We start from the raw sequence: 17926 nt of genomic DNA on the forward strand, positions 1-17926 counted from the left end.
AGCACGCAGCCAACCCCGTGAATGCTCTCCCTTCCCCCTGCTCTTTTCTGGACACTAGCTCTGGGAAGATCACTGTCAGGAACCCCCGCCCCCGCCCCACCCTGGTTTGAGATTTAATAGGATTTTTTCCCCTGGCAAACCGGCAGCTGTTTTAAGTCAATGAAAGTAAGATTAGAAGAGATAAGCGCCGGAGCAGCCCGGGAGCTGTCAGAGCACACACTTAAATCAGCCCCACAGCTTCTGCTCAGGGCATCACCGACGGAGTTTCTTCTGATGGGGATGGGACTCTGAGGGTCTCTCTCGGCTCCACGCGCCCACTCAAGTGTCGCGGCAGAAAGAGTCGGAGCCCAGCGCCCAGCCTTATTTCTCCCTAAATATCACTAAATTTCATTCCCTGGTTCTTGGGCATTGGGTTGGGGGGTGTGTGTGTGTCTGTGTGTGTGTGTGTGTGTGTGTGTGGTGATTTTTTTTTTTTTTTTTGGCTTCGCTTAACACAAAACCAAACCAGTTCAACCACCCCGGAGGCAGAGATGAGAGCGCCTCAAAACTTTTTTCCCCTACCCCAACCTCCGAGGAGTAGGTGGGTGCACAGTGCCGGCGGCGGCGGGGACGCGCGGCGCGGAGCCTGGCTCTGGGAGGCAGTGGCCGCTTCAGCAGCCGAACCTCTCGCGGCTCCAGCCTCCGCGCCCAGCAGCCCGCGGCTCGCCTCCCGGAAAGGTTCCACGGACCCCGCAGCCCCCCGCGCGCGCCCTCCCTGCCGGCCCGACCGCCTGACCACTGGACTGGGGGGCCGGGAGGGGCCAGGTCCTGGGCGCAGAGCAGCGGCTGAGGCTCAGGCGCCGGGAAGAAGTTGACAAAGGGACTTGACTAAACATGAATGCGTATTTATAGATGCGAGCTCCATCGAGATCTAGAGATATCCCGCTCTCCCTGGCTCCTTCCACTCCTGCCATTTCATTTTTATCGCTCCTTTAAGTGGAGGGCAGATAAAAAAAAAAAATTCCTGCACGGTGTGGGTAATCGCCGCGTTATTTACAATCTAGTTACTCTGCAGCAGACGGGGAAGAAAACTCTGGGGCTCCTTCCCTTCGGATGGATAGAGAGGGCGGCCGGGCGGCGAGCTGCAAGAAGGAGGTCAGGGTGGGCTTGCGGGAGCTCGGGGGCGACCTGGAGGGAGCGGGAGCCCCCGGCGCCGCCCCCGCGCCCGCCCCCGCCCCCGCCGCACCCCCCGGGGCGGGCGCCGGGCCGCGGTGACCGCCGGCTGGTGCGCTGCCCTCGCCTCCCCCATTGTTCCTACTGTCTTTTTGCCTTTTGTTATTTGCACTCGCATTGTGTTGTTTGTCTCTGAAGCCGCCTCATGACCAGCAAAGGGATTTCACCTCGTCCTTGAGAGCAACACGGGGAGCGCGAGCGAGCGGGCGAGCGAGAGACGGGGGGAGAGAGAGGGACACGCGCGCGCACACACACACACACCGGCACACACGCACACACACAGACACACACACACAGAGTGAAAAAGGCGAGCCACCAAAACCCATCTCCAGTCTCCTCCCGGGGGCCCCCAGCCCGCCTCTGTGCCACTTTGCATCCCACGCCGGAGGAGGCATTAACGAGACCGGGTAAGGTGCGTGAATCGCTGCGTTTTAACTTTGTTGTTCGTCCCGATGTTGTTGTGGGCAGACCTCCAAGGCGCAGAGCTCCCCTCTGCCGCTCGCCGGGCCCGCCACTCAGCACTCGTTCCCGGCTCCAGCTGGAGAGCCGCGGAGGAGGGAGGGGGCCGCCGCCGGAGTTTCCTCAAGTACAGAGGGAGGGGGACTGGGCTGGGGGTGACGGAGAGGTGGGAGGCGGCCCGAGGCGCGGAGTGGCCCTGTCATCCCCGGGGGCGGCTGGCCGGGGGACCCTGGAGCGCCGGCTTGGACCCCGACCCGGAGACGGGATAACTTTCTATTTTTGTTGGGAAGCCTGCGTACTGTTGCTGGTATTGTTTTGTAAGTGGTGGCGGTGGAGGTGGTTGATGCGAGAGGAGAGTGCGGGGAGAACCCTGGGCTGTGCTGGGCATCGCGGCCAATGTCCAAGGCCAGACCCTAAAAGTTGGACAAAGCCCCTTAACCCTTCTAGGATATCAGAGCGACCCCTGGCCCACCCCCTAACCTTAGTCACCCCCACCTCCCGACTCTTTCGTCTTTTTGTTTCGCTTTCTGCAATCCTTCTCCCTACCACTCCCCCTCCCTCCCGCCCGGAATTTCGGAAACAAGTCTCATCCTTCAGGATTCTAGGGATTTCAGAGACCGGAAGCTTTAATTTTAATTGCAACTACTTTTTCCCCCCACCTCACTCAGTGTACCAAGTGAAGACCACTCACGTGTTGTGTCACTTTAAGCGCGGGTTTGGGAAATCTCGCTTGCACTTTGGGGCTACAGCAATAAGAAGCAATGAAAAGAGGTTATACGAGTTGAAATCAAATTGGATTTGGAAATGTTTGCGTTGGAGAGCAGCAGTTTGTTGAGTATTGATCGGATGCACACGAAGCACTGTTTACATATTTTAGTAGTCATTTTCCCTACACTTTGCAAAGCGACTATATTAATAAATAGATTGACCCTGGTGAATATCTGAAGACGCTGGTTTCTGTGACTAAATTCAGAATGTGATGATGAATGTGAATTCATTTTAATGTGTTCCCTTCTCAGCTAAAGCAGGTCAAGACGAGGAATCCTGTGAATATGCAGAGCCCTACACTCGGTGCCAGGCAGTCCAGGCACTCTGGGTGGCAGTCAACTGTACTTTCTTACAAAAGTTTAGGGATTTGCTGGAACCCAGTTGAGATCCTCACATACCCAAAGGACTTTGTCAAGGAAGGCATAAGGAGATGTCCCCAGGGACTGCCTTCTGGCTCAGCAGAGTTCTTTAGCCAAGGGCAGGACCAAGGGAAATCTGTGGGATTTGGGGCAGTAAGTGTGGGAATCTGCAAAGGGACTGGACAGTGATTTGTTTCCTTGCTTTTCATAAATAATGGCCCCTAGTACCCTGAAAACACACACACAGACACAAACAGGCCAATGAAGTAGGCACATGTGAGATTTGTAGGCAATGGACATTTCCATCAGAAAAACCAGAGGAGAATTTTTGATCAGGATTACGGGAGTGAGGCTCGATGGCCAAGAGTGATTAGGTTAAGGGCCAGATGGCTTTAAAGTATACGGAAATGTTTTTCAAGTTTGACTTTTATAGCATTTAAAAGGAGGACGATTTCTTAGAGCCTTTACAGAACTGCTAAATTTTGATCTGTCTAATTTTAAAGGAATTCAGCTGTATGAGAATTGCTGTTAGCTCAGATAGGGAAGGAATCTGGTTTCAAATGCAGATACACGGAACAAAGTTTCTAGGGGTGCTTCTTCCTGATTTAAATATAGCTCCCAGGCAGAAGCCTAGATAAATTCAGCCACAATGATTTAAAATCATAAGTACTTACAGTGGAAGTTCTTTTAGGCGCTGTGCAAAGTTCTCCTGCAAATTATGCCATCAACTGTTTATTCCTCAGAACTATACAAGATAAAAATCATAAGCATCACTTAAAACTGATGCAATACAGCCTTAAATCCTTAAACTGCTAGGGATTGCTTTTGTTTGCCTAAAAGGTAGATCTTTCATCACGTGAGTTGTTTAAAAACATTTAATTGTGGGGGTGGGAAGGGATGTGCATAATTATTTAGTTATTTGTGTTAATTACATAGTAGCATACTTGCTTGAAATTCCTTCTTTTTTCCCCCCTTTCTTTCCAGTGGTCTCTCTTCTAACAACCTTGTTCCTGAAGCATCAACAGTTTTTTGTTTGCTGTGGGTTTAAAAAAATTCATTTTGTAGCCTTTTTGAGTGGGTAGTATTGATCCAATCTGACACAGACTTGCAAGTGTAAACTCTTAATACAGGAAAAACTTCAATTCTTAATACGGAAAGCTTGTATTAGTTTTGTTGTTGAGCTTAAACAGTTCTGGTTGAATGGCATGTTGTATATAGAATTCAAAACTCCCAAACCTCTTTGGTAAATAACTAGGCATTTGAGGTCCAATGGCTAATTCAAATTAAGTTAGTTCTATACATGTAAGTGCACATCCTGTTTAGACTGACACGTGGTTTGGTAAAAGAAAAAAATGATTATACACTTGGAAAGATGCTATCTGTGGAGTATATAAATATTAAATAGCAAAAGAGTGAAGTTTATACTCAGGTATGTTGTCATCTTTTTGGTTGTCCTCAGTGGGGGTGAGTTATGAGTGATAAGGAGAATTTAAATTTCTAAATTTTCCTTTTCCAGTTAAAGGAATGAATTTAAATGCTTAAAGAACTTTTTTTTTACTTACAAAGCAAGTTTAAAATATGATATAATGCTTACAGTATGTACTACCTTCTTGAAAAGCTCTGTTCTTTCTCTGAGTGATAAGTAATCATTGATTTGAGGGTATGTTCAGATTATATAAAAAAGTAAAACTTACAGGACAAAATTTATGTTTCCTAATCTCCTAAAATACACTGGATTTCAAATAATGGAGAGTTCTAATGTTGAATACTGTTTAGATTTCCAGCAGGTATAATTGTTGGATATAATTGATTGGCACAACCTGGATGATTGACCCAATATCCAATCAACTTCAGTGGTAGAGAATGCTATAATTAGAGTTTTGAGAGTAACCTGGAAACTTATTTGTCTAGGCCTGAAGTCAAATGCATTCCCTCACGCACTGGTCAAAAATTTTTAGTCTGAGAAATGAAGATTTATTTTAAAGGCGAAGAAAGTGCTTGGCTGTTTCAAATAAACTATATCCTGAACTTAGATTTGTAGATAGTTAATGAAATAAAAGTTCAATTTTGTTCCAAACATTGTTTTAAAACACCCATTTGTAAATTGTCTGCATTTGGTTTTCATATGTTAATGATTTGGGATCTGAAACTTATTTCAGAAAGGCATTTTGGTTTATCTTAAAAAACACCACACAAAACTGTCTAAACAACTCTGTAAATAAACTGTTCCAAATGCCTCAATTTGATGAATGAATTAAAGAATTATGGTTCTTAATCCAATTATGATCAGTCTGGTTATTCCATTTCCCATTTGGGGGAGCTTGGAGAGTTGGAATAGTAAATGATTCTCAAATGTGAGTGGGGTCTTTGTTGTTTACTTTGTGTGTGTGATGTAACGTAAATAATCACTCATACCTAATATTTATGAGAGGGATTTCTGATGTGGAGAAGTAATTTCAAGATCTTAAATTAACCAAGAGTTCGTTTGCATGAAAAGTTGCCATTAATAAAAGAGTAAAGTGAAGTTTTTAAAAATATGAAGCAAAGATCTAACCTTTTGCTTAAATATAATGAATTTTGATATTTAAGAGGGGAGAAATGGAGTGCTTAAGGCTCAGTAGAAGGGCAGACAATCAGGCACTTTTAGTTTGTTTTAGCCAGGCCATATGGGGACATTTCTGTAGGACTATTTAATAAATTTTACCAAATTCAATTTCCTTGTCTTTAAAATTGAGTCAAGGTCAAAGGTAGGCTAACTATGAGTTAGGGGAATTTTGCGGGGGGTTGTTTCCTCCAAAGCCCTGCTCCTTTAGCTGCCTACACGGGACTTTTGATTGCTTTACCAGCGAGGACCCTGACCTCCAGGATGGGCCCTTGACAGTCCATTTTGCTTTGATGGGCCCTTCTGAATTCCTGCCTCATTTGCCCCATTTAACCTCTGGCTCATAAGCTAATTATTTTAAAGTTGCTAATAGTTCATTATGGTTTAATTCTCAAACTAGATGATATTACTGTTATTTTTGCAGTTTGTTATGATCATCTAATTCCATAGAGATAAACTTGTTGCAATTACAGGTATCAAGGAAAGCTGCCAGGAGGAAATATTTACATGCATGAGGACTTTTTCAGGACTACTCAAATCATACCTTATAGGCAACTACTGATTTTACTTGCAATTAAGGATAACATTCAGTAGGGGCAGCATATTGACAAAATTAGGAAAAATTTGAATACATGTAAATAACCATTAAATAACCATCCTTCAAAATTGAGCCATAAAAATGTATCTTGGGGAGTACTAGTGATGGTGGCATTGAATTCTACAAGTGTAAGTCCATTCATTTTCTATTTCTTAAAGTTCATTATAAGTAAAAACAAAACACCCCAAAACAAAGACCTGATTGTATCTCTGATGCTCAGCTACATGTCATTCAACTACTCTATGTTTTTATGATATCCTATGTACATAGGGTAAAAATAATACAGTAGTCATAGGGATGAGCGGACTTTAGTTTGATACCCAGTTTGTATTCTCTGGTAGCTTAAGACATTTTTTCTTCAACACCAATTAAACTGTTGGAAGTGAGGGAATTCAGGAAGGAATCAGGAAAGGAGAAAGGCTATCTCATTTGTAGGTCTGTGATTCATCCAAAACTTTATTTAGAGATCTGAACTTACAGGGTTCTACCTCCTTTTTTTTCTTAACCTCTTTTTTTCTTTCTTTTTTTTTTTTGAAATGGAGTCTTGCTCTGCCACCAGGCTGGAGTGCAGTGGCGCGATGTTGGTCCACAGGCAGAGGGATGTTGAACCCTCCGCCTCCTGGGTTCAAGGGATTCTCATGCCTCAGCCTCTGGAGTAGCTGGGATTGCAGGCATGCGCGGCCACACCCAGCTAATTTTTGTATTTTTAGTAGAGGTGGGGTTTCACTATGTTGGTCAGAGTGGTCTCGATCTCCTGACCTCGTGATCATCCACCTCAGCCTCCCAAAGTGCTGGGATTACAAGCGTGAGCCACCGCGCCTGGCCTTCTTAACCTCTTAGACTGCAAATTATGATGCCCTTTCTTATAGGGGTATTGTTTGGATTATGTTAGATACTATGTGTGAAATGCCTAGCATAGTGTCTGTCATGAACTAGGTGCTCAATAAATGTTAGCTACACTCAGCTCTCTCTCCCAGTCGAGTCTAGGTTCTGATCATTAATAACGTTTGAAGTTTCATTTTGTACTTACTTTGAACTTAATTGAGTCTAAAAAGAAAAAATGTATCACTTTCTTGAGGCTGAGATCAACACTTTAAAATAGTGATTCAGTGGTCTGTATATGATCTCTGACAATGTGATTTTATTAAGGTGCTGTATTTGGTGCAAGTGTGAATTCTATCTTTTATTCATATAAGTGCGCCTTCAGTAATTAACATTTTTACCCTACATAATAGGTAAGGATAAATAAAAACTTTAGGACCTAATTCTGTAGATTTCTCCTCTTGTTATCTTTTTGATTTCCTGTTAGCAAATATGAACTAGTGAAAATTTATTGAGATTTAATCGTTTGATAGTCATTCACCTCTGCATTATATTAAGTTATAGTACCTGTGGATAAACAGAAAGTCCGTGTGGAAAAAGAAATCCATCTGAGTTTTCAATGTTTTGCTCTCTGGAGTCAACAGTCCTTCAAAGAGAAACTTGTAGGTTGGTTTGTTTATTTAAATTGGGTGCAAGGAGAAAGGCACCATAAACATACCATTGCCTGATTTGAAGAGGTGATGTAAAGTAACATGGAGAAATTAGTTGTTATTTTCTCTTCCCAATGAAACAGAATTTGTCTATCAGTACAACTAAGCAAAGATAAAGGAAAGTCTTCTTAAAACAGAAAATAAATGTATTTTCTTGCATTAATTGGGGTTCCTGAAGAAGCAGTTGCCAAGATGGGATTAGACCTGTAAGAAGTTTATTAGGGGAGAGGGCAGGACAAGGCCGGGAGAGCCTTTTGACTATGAGGCAAGTTTGACACTTATGCAAGGAGAGGGGCAAGGGAAGAGGATTGAGTAGGAAGAAGCTTGACTATAGTGCAGCCTATGAAAGGTTTGGCTAGGCAAATAAGAGTCAGCCATTGGAAGAGTCATCTATCTTGAAAGAATGCCCTGTATCAGCATTCCTCACTGTCAGTCATTGGCTGGGAGCAGCTACAGGAAGCATGGCCTCCGTGCCTAAGTGGTGCTAGAGCTATAGGGGAAGCAGTTGGGGAATTAAGTCAATTACACTCTCAAAACAGGAGATCTGAATGGTATAGCTGTAGTTTGGCAGTATAGCCCAGTTTAGTAGTACTTCACTTGCTTTGGACACTTGCTTTGGACTCTCTCTCTCTTTTTCTGTCTCTCTGTCACACACACACACTCACACACATGAGACCTGGCAATTTCTTTGAGATCTCTTCGAGTTTTGAGTTTCTTTGAGCTTTGTTTTCCTCAATTGCAAAATGAGTGTAATGGCAGTATCACCTCACTAATTGGGATTAAATTAGGTTATACGAGATCATCTCTAAGTCCATTGTACTGTTTGTGGCATGGAGGAAATGCCCGATGTATTTTACACTCTTTTCGATGTACTCACAAAATGCATCTGAAAGCTATAGATGAATTTTATCAGGTGATTGTAAATATATTTAAATAATGGATATTTCATATAATTGGAAGGCATTGTTTATGCAAGCAAACATCTTTAATGCTTATCATTTAAAAATAGCTTGGTTCATTTATCTTCCATTAATCCTTATTTTTTATCAGAGTATAAACCGTACACCAGCTATACCAACTGACCTTGACCATCTTTAGGTAATTGGCCCTAAAGCATGAGGCAGAACTCTCTTCATTTCCTTACCTCTCTAGGCTTTCTATTCAGTTGAGTAGCAACGCACTGGAAGTCTGCATTTTATCTTGAGCCTCAAACACCTTGCAAGTCTTTGCTCCCCTGTGTTACTGTTCCTAAACCAACTTGCAGCACCACAAAGCACTGAACTCAAGTGGCCCTCAGCGCGAGCTCCTGCTGTGATGAGTCACAGAGCCACCAGCACTTTGTTGCCTTAGATTTGATCACTGCCATGAGCAGTCCTTCGATTGTCAGCTAAGAGCCCCTTCAGGGAGTTGTCCCTTAATAGAAAGTCTCTTTTCTTCCCTCCTGTTGTAACTTTAAATTAAAAGAAACTGTAGAGGAGCTGGTGGCATTGCAGTAGTTCATTCTTCTACCCACTGGGAGAACAACATCTGAGAAAAGACGTTATTGGACTGAGAATTGAGTTGTTGCTATTTTTTTGGGCCAGAGTCGGGGGGAGGTGGTTGTGGTGGAGGATGAAGACCACGTCATTTAGACTCAGTCAGACTGGTAATCAGGATTGTGATTGAGAGCAATACTTTTGTGTATGCAAGGAAGCATTCTTTTTGGATACAAGAAGACGCCCACTTAGCCTGTGAGTTTCAGTAGGATTCCTGGGACCCCTAATATTTTGACCCAGATTTTTAGGTGGTTCTGTGTGTTGTACTGTGGGAAACTGGCACTGGGACAACTTTGGAATCCAAGGAGGATGGGAGGCAGGAAAAGAGAGCTAATTTTTGACACATTCCTCAGACAAGGGACTCCTCTAGGGAATCTGTGCCCAGGATAAGGACTGCTTACTGTGAAGCTTTTGGCATAATTTTTTCCTGAAGAGTGAGCACGGGTTGCTTCAATGTCTCTACTTAAAAAGGCTGACAAACTTACGTTTGTGAGAGGAAAAGAAAAAGATGTTCATACTTTTGACAGTGTGTTTCCTAGATGGCACCTCTCACTAAACTTTGGATTTAATCCTCCATTGTGGCAGGTTTATACCTTCCATAGTTGCTGGCTCATCCCCATTCTGGTTTAGGAACTATGGCAAAATTCGATGTCTGCCTAGATGTACCGGTGTAATTCAGGACTACTAAGAGCTGACGTTGTTTGATGTATACTATCAGGAGTAGACTGCGGTTTGCATGCAAGTTCTTGTGATGCTTGGTATTCCTGTGCACCATTGGCATTCTTTCATATGTGTCTGGCAGAATCAGTCTCATCAATGTACTCTTGCACTGGGAACTGCTTTTGAAGACATGCATACTATTTCTTATAATTCTGTCTTGAATTTTCTTACTTCACTCTCAGCCTCATCTCCACGTACCTTCTCTATTAACCGAATAGGAGTGTCTTTTCCACATCCAACCAGGAAATAAAGTGATAATTTTCATGCACATGAAACAAACAGATAGAGATCTATCAGCATGTAAAGAAATTTCATAGGTCTTCTATTTATTTTTAGAGACTTCCTGGGGCCACCCAGAAGCTCTTCTCTTCCTATCTCCTTTTACCTATCACTCCTTGCTGTGCTTTTCTTAACCTTTCTCTTACCACAAATTCTCTATTCTCATGGCACCACTGTCCACTCTGCCTTGTGTTGGACTCACTGCATGAAATGAAAGGTTTTCGAAATACTCTGCTGCCTTATTTGAAATGGGTAACCATAGGGTGACATAAAACATTTCCAATTAGAAGGTAAGCTCCCTGAGGGTATTGAATTGTAGTCCTAGCAGAATCACAATGCCTGAAACAGAGCAGCAACCGCATACATGATTGCTGAGTGAGCATAGTTTGCAAGATGAGTTTCATATTGAGTCAAGGCAGCCCTGCACGATGGGGAAGTAGGAAAACGAACAGCTCTTGAGTGTTTACTGTGTTCCAGGAGGGATGCTAGATGCCGTACATGGATAATCTCATTTAACCCTCCCAGCCCTCCTATCAGATGGATATTAGCACCTTTTCACAGATGAACAACAGACTCCAATGGTCAAGTGACTTGCCCGTCTTCCTCAGCTCTAGTGAGCGGGACAGTCTTTGCCTGAATTTCAGTCTATTTGATTCTGCCACTTTTATTCTCTTCCATCACAAGGTGTTGGTGTGGGATTCCTTTCTGTAAAATGGGAGCACTAACAATACCTGCCTATCACGAGACAATTAGGAGGAAGAGATGAGAAATAGTTATTGAAAGCTATGTCTTTGCTGTAAAGTGATCTCTTTCTTCTTTTTATACTTTTTCTTATTTTTTGAGACAAGTTCTCACTCTGTTACCCAGGCTGGAGTGCAGTGGCGCAATCATGGCTCACTGCAGCCTCAACTGCCCGAGCTCAAGTGATCCTCCCACCTCGGCCTCCTGAGTAGCTGGGACCACAGGCATGCGCCAGCATGCCCAGCTAATTTGCTTTAAATTTTGGGTAGAGATGGAGTTGGTTTTAAATTTTGTGTAGAGATGGAGTTTGTTTTAAATTTTGTGTAGACATGGGGTTTCATCATGTTGCCCAGGCTGTTCTTGAACTCCCGAGCTGAAGTGATCTGCCTGCCTTGGCCTCCCAAAGTGTTGGGATTACAGGCATGAGCCACTGTACCCAGCCTGTAAAGCGATTTCTAAATGTTGCTTATTATCAAATATTCACTAATCCCTATATTCACCAAAAAATATTCATTGAACACACAGATGCATGTTGCTTATACTTAAGGGAAAGTATTTTATGACTTAAGCAGAGATTCTGAATACATAAAAACTGACATCAAAGGAAATTACAGAACAGTGTTTCTCAAAGGTGATCATCCAGTCAGCCAGTTGAAAACCACTTGGGATATTTGTTGAAAATACGGCTTTCTGGGTCTCATCCCAGACATATAGAACCTGAATCTCTGTAGGTGTAGCGCTGTAACCCTGCATTTTTAACAAGCATGACTGGTGATTCTTTTGCACATAAAAGTTTGAGAACCAGTGATAAAAAAATTCATTGATCTAGTTTGGTAGTAAGTTATATATACATGGCATATGGAATTTAAGTAAGATGCTCACAGAATAGTGGTAGTGCCAAGATAAAGCACAACTGATTGTTGGACTGCTAGAAAGACTTTTTTTTTGATAATGTGGTTTTAGGAGTTCTAAAATAAAATTTAAAGAGCCTTTAGTAATTTGAGTATATAAAACATTAACATGCTTCAAGTCAAGAGTGAGGGGACCTGACATAAGGAATCTAGGGGTTGGGGAGTGGGGAAGGGGGCCCTGGGGCCAGTTATATGTATTCTAGCCTTGGAAATAACTTTTTAACAGGCCAGACTGAAGGAGACTAAGTAGACAGAAGACAAGAGGTTGATCTATTTATCCAGTCCTGTATCCCAAATAAGACAATGTCTGGGACATAGTGGGTGCCTAAAGATGTTTGTTTAATCAATGAATAAAAACACACAGAAGGAGAGAGCAGCATGTAGAAAACAGACTAGAAGAGTTTGATTATGATTACTATGGCTAGAGAAGGCGAGAAAGAGTAGGCTGAAAAGGAGTCCTGGTGAGATAAGACGAGGACAGGGTTTTAATTAGGCTAATATGGTCCTTACAGGAAAGTGCCTTTTATACAAACAAATAAACAATGAAAAACACTAACCCAAGGTTTGTATGGGATCAAAACATGAGTCCTCTGTGTCTATTATCTTGGGATAACAGTTACTGCATGAGGATAGGGACCTCGTCTATTTGTTCTCCGTGTGATCTGTTTTGTTCTCCGTATGATTGTAGCACTCAGCAAATATTTATTGAACAAACGACAGCGCTTCCACATGGACAGGGGAAAAAAGCATTTACGTTATACAAAAATATCCTGTAAAGAGAGAAGCTAAATCTTTACAAATGCTAGCCAATAGACTGGTGATCGTGAAAATAATAAATCTTCATAAAACTGCACATTCTTAGACAATCTATTTAACGTTCAGTGAGGTCTCCATCTGATTGTTTGTCTGTCACCAAGCAGTGCTTTATGGACAATTCCACTTTCATTTTACTGTTATGAAAATCCACCAGCGTGCCCAGCACAGTGTCTTGCTAATATTAGCTATTTAATAAGTATTTGGTGAATAATTCAATGAATGAATGAAGAGTATTGGCTTGGGGCTGGGGGGAGATGGGAACTTGAAAGCAGCCTGAAAAAAGAGTTGCCCTCATTCAGTTAGAATTCCCAGAGTGACATGCGATCCAGAGATCTTTAAGCAGGCAGATTTCCCATACAGGTCAAGGCCTGGTTATTGGAATCTTGAGGGGAAGGATGTTTGCTAAGGTAATGACTGCAAAAGTGGGTTCAGCATTGTTGGAAGAGGCAACTACTCATTTGATCTGAAAAATATATTCAGGGGGAGGGAAGGTAAAAAGTAATTCTAAACCTAACCAGAGTTTTAGTAGAAAAATGGCTGTAATTCAAGCAGTGTAATGTTAACATCAATGCGTGTCTCATGGCTCAAGCCCTGCATACTGCTTTGGAAATAAAAGGAGATTGTGTAAAGAATTAGCAATACAAGGCATTTTTAAGTGCTTTATTGCAAAGGCCTGTGATACTCTGTGAAATCTATGCAGCCTCTTTCTTCCTGCTGTGCTTAATTTCAGAATCTGATGCTATTACCTATCCTTGGAGGAAAAAGAAATACTCATTCTCTGTTAACTCTTAAAAATCAAGTTTAACTTTGTACTTATTTTCAACATAATCTTTCCGATATTTCTTCGGAAGAGAGAAGTGGTGTATTTAGCCATGGAGGTTAGTATCTAGGATTGCTTCTGGGGGCAGGGTTAGAATAAGAGGGCAAGTTGGAAATAAATGTTGCAGGCAAAAGTTTAGAAATGGCTCCATCTGTTTGAAGGATGAGGTCTCTAAAAGGGTCATCAGAGATTGTGTTTGGCATGAGTCCAGAGCAGAAGCTAGAAAGGTAAATGGGTTATAAGGAAGATCCAGCAGAAGCCAGGACAGGAGTTAACAACATAGTTGGCTATCTTCTTATGACATGAAGACCTGTCCACCAAGAATCGTTTCCTCCCTGGTATACCATCATGGCGCCCCTGCTCCTGTCTCACTTGAAAGCACAGTTGACACTGATGTTGACTGATGTTATCGTTGCTAGACATTGTACTAAGCAGTTTATTTTTATTGAATTTTCCTAATAACTCTAACATAGTTACAGATGCTGTCCCATTATACAGCCAAGGAAACTAAGCTTGCTCAAAGTAGCATAGCTAGCAAGCGGCATAGCTGAAACTTGAACCCAGAGTGGACTGATTCTGAAGTCTGGGCTCTTGCTCATTGTAACATAGGAAAATATATTTTTAGTCCTGTTAAGTCATCCCTCAAAATGATGCTTGCATTTTCCCCTTTCTTCTATACTCACCCCTCTCACCCTGAATCATTGCAAGTTCCCCAAACTAGTATCTTTCCCTCGACTCTGCTCTATTTACCACTATCAGGCCAATCCTCCTGACATGCTATTAATATTTAGAAATATTTCTCCAACATTCAGAGTGCCTAGGTACCACACATGGATGCGACTAAGATTCTTAAGTCTGGTTTCTAAGAGCCTCTTCAATGTCTCCAACTCTATCTTTTCAGGCTCATGTTTGAGACCTTCCTTTCAAGAATAATTTGCTTGTGATCTGGTTCAAGTTGAACAGAGCTTTTCAGATGACTCCCAAACTATCTGCAACACATCAGCCCTATTAACTCTTCTCAGAATGCTCATACAGAAGCCATGCCAGTGCACAAAAGCCACTTCTGACACCTGGCCCTGTCTGACTCATGGATTTCTTCCAGGATTGCTCTTTCTATCTGCTTTAAACCTCCTTGTCAATTGACTTTCCTTGGCTCCCAATCCACTTTGCTCTGTATTTTTGCTTTCTCTTTTTGTTTTGTTTCTTCATTCATTCAGTAATCAATAAATATTTCTGGAGTGCCTACTATGAGCCAGACACCATGTTAACTGCTAGAGATTCAGTGGTGTGTGGAACAGGCACACACTTTGCACACAAGCAATTAAAGTCTATTAGGGAAGATCAACATTAATCAAATAATTATCAGCATTTATGATTGCAAATTGTGGAACTGTATTTCACAGAAGATTATACAGCATATGAGAGAGTTTCTGATGTATTTGAGGGAGGAGCAGTTAGAGGATGCTTACATGAAGATGTCACATTTTAAAGATGGCTAATGAGGTAATGAGGACAGGAGAAAAAAATCTTTCAAGGTGAAAGGAATAGCATGTGTAAGGTTTCCAAAGAGGGAGGGAAAAGAGTGTGTTCTTAGAATTAGAAGGGCAGCATGGCTGAAGCAGAGTGGAAGGGAAATAGATGGAGATGAGGTTGTAGAGAAGAGATTGGGATCAGATCATTAAACTTTCTCAGCTATGTTACAGAGTTGAGTCTTCATAATAAGGGTGATGAGGAACCCATTGAGGTTTCTCAAGAGGACAATAAAATTTGTGCCTACAGCCTGTAGATCACATTTAAGAGAGGCAGGAATGAACGGATTTGGGTGAGCTAGAAAGGAGGCTATTGAAATGATTCACACAAGAGAAACATGGTGGCTTGGACTATAGCAGTAGTGTTAGAGAGGAAGGCAAGAGGAAGGATTTCAGAAACAAACATGCTGTTTCAGATGCTTTGTACCACCCTCCATCCCCATTCCACTAACCTGTTGGGATACTTCCTCTGGTCATCTCCCAGTGTTTCCATGTTTCACAGCTTTAAAAAGTAGGTGCTTAAATCCATACTTCTAGTTCCTGGGGACTCTGCTGGTGGGGAGAAATTTGACACAGAACATGTAGTGCCTCGTGTCTACATATACATACTTGCCTTCACCTCTTTATGTCTTCGTTTTATACAACGCTTCTCCCTCGTACAGATATTCTAAAATCCTGCCCATCCCTTAATTTCCAAATTACATTTTACTCTTTCACAGCATTCTCACCAAATATACTAGCTGAATATCTCTCACTCTGATCTTATGACACTTATATCTGTAACTATCTTTATGGCTTTCAGCATCTATTGTAGCATATTGTAATCATGCTGTGAGCATGTCTTATCTCCTGAGAGATATTGTGAGTTTGTGTCAAGGGACATCGATGCTATAGCTCAATATTAACACTGCTATTTTGGATTTTCCCTTCTAGCTGGGTTATTTACTTGAGCCCTCTGAGTCTGATTCCTCATCTGCAGAATGGGTATAATTACATTTACTTTATGAAGCCATTATGAGGAATTAATGATAGAATGAATGCAAGGTACTTAAAATAATCTCCGGCACATAATGAATCTCAGCATACAATAACAGTTTATGGTTACAAACTTTATTCTTTGAAGTCAGAACCCTGTGTCTTATTACTACTTTTCTCTACTTGTAACTCAGTGAATATTTGTTGAATTCAGATTTGAATTTAAGTCTCATTTCTGCCAGGGGATACGAACACTGTATAAATAAATTTTGATACTTGTCTGTGAGAACTTCAAGTTGATAGGGGAGCTAGTAACAGAAACTGGTTATTTGTTATTGGGATAAGTACAGTGATAGAGAAATAACCCCAGATAGAGTATTTTGAGAGCACCGAACAGAGGTTGGAGAAGGTTTTCCAAGATAACTTATGCCTGAGCTGAGTATTTTATTAATCAATTAGATACCATTAAAATAATGTATGCACATAATATAAAACCCAAGGCTACATAATAAAATAGCATTTTTGTCCTATTGACAACTATACCCACTCCATTTCTACTGCTTTCAATTTTGTGTTTCTAAGTAAAATGTTTATTCCTTGTTTTCCTTGTTTAAAAAAATGTTAGATATCAGTTGACTTCTCACTATTTGGCTCTCTTATACTATACTCCTCCTACCCCTACTTCCTAAAACCACACATTTTTTTTCTCCTATTGTTCCAATATAATTTCTTTTTTTGTTGTTAAATCAGTTTAGTAATACAGTTACTTTGACTGTGTAAATGTTGCGTGTGTCTTCCTGAGCATATTATATACTGATTACTTTGACTTTTTAAATGCAACTTATTTTGTTTCCTGGAGCTAATAATGGCCTATGTCCAAGCCTTCCAAAGTTTTACTGGAAGTTCTCAGTGTTTACTGGAATTCCTGAGCCATGGTTTACTGGGTATGTGGCATATCCAGGGCGGGCCCTGGGGGAAGTCAACCCTACTGCAAGGACCATTTTATTACTGGTAGAATTTACAATTGTTGGATCTAGGTGATAAAAGGCTCACCAACTTTTTATCAGTTACATTTCTTAGATTTTCTGCCGACAGAGCACCCACTTATTCCCTGCCCTTGGACGTTCTGCTTCCACCAACCTGTCCTTGCTAAGACTGTGAGTTCAGCTAAGCAAGGCAAGTGATGGTGCTCTGAGAGAGTGGTAGTGTGTTCCAAGAAGATGGGACAACTTGAGTGGAAAGGCATGGCAGTGAGAGATAGCATGTTGTGTTCATGGAATTACAGATAGTTTGGTATAGGTAGAGCGTAGAGTACAGGGCAGGACTAGCTGAGATGAGGCTGTGTGGTGGGCAGGAGTCAGATCAAGGTGATCTTTTTATTACAGAATCATACTCACTAGATTCTGTCGTGTAGGCCATGGGGAAACTCATACTGTTAAGTAACATGGTCTGCTTTGCTTGTGAATGAATGACAGAGTAAGCAAAAAATGGAAAACTAGCTCCTGAAGTCAGCAGTTAAAATGCTGTCTTTGCATATTCAGTGATGTATTAATATTTTAGGGGTACTCCATCAGGCAAATTGTTAGAGCACACATCCCCAAGAATACACACACAAGCACAGAAACACGCAGACATTCATAGTTTATGTACATGTGTTGCTACTTTAGTTAATATTCAGGGCCCAATAAACACTGAAAGCAAGGTCCAGGTTAAACGATGGTGCCTCTAACAGTCATGTCAGAGTTTCCCGGAGACCTACTCTGGCATGTAGATTTGCATGCAGTGAGTTTCTGGGAGGATTCTCAGGGACACCACCTGTGAGAGGGTGAGGGAAAAGGACGTATAGGAGGAGATGTTGACTGTGATGCAGCTGAGACTTCAGCTCGCCAATGGGGAGCTCTGGAACTGGATGGCTGTTCAGAGATGTTCTGAATGGAGACCCGGAGCCAGGCGTTTAAAGCTGAACATCGGGGTGGGATGTGGGCCATCCCTGTGGAGGGGCCACAACTCTAAGCTAGGGCTATTCTTGGAAAGGGACTGAACTGGGAGCTTCCAGCAACCAATACTCCT

General features: G+C 42.1%; 1 protein-coding gene across 4 annotated transcripts in view; it reads left to right on the plus strand.

The window, feature by feature from the left end:
* The first annotated feature begins 1275 nt into the window (after window positions 1-1275).
* Window positions 1276-17926, plus strand: part of SOX5 (SRY-box transcription factor 5) — a 1026842-nt gene continuing 1010191 nt past the window's right edge. For 3 of the 4 annotated variants that reach the window (XM_031000926.3, XM_063694118.1, XM_063694117.1), the window contains exon 1: window positions 1276-1624. The gene's annotated coding sequence lies outside the window, so the exon portion shown is untranslated. The remainder of the gene's footprint in view (window positions 1625-17926) is intronic. The other variant, XM_063694116.1, reaches the window with a different exon arrangement.

This window comes from Gorilla gorilla, chromosome 10 (assembly GCF_029281585.2).
Source record: "Gorilla gorilla gorilla isolate KB3781 chromosome 10, NHGRI_mGorGor1-v2.1_pri, whole genome shotgun sequence".
Lineage (NCBI taxonomy): Eukaryota > Metazoa > Chordata > Mammalia > Primates > Hominidae > Gorilla > Gorilla gorilla.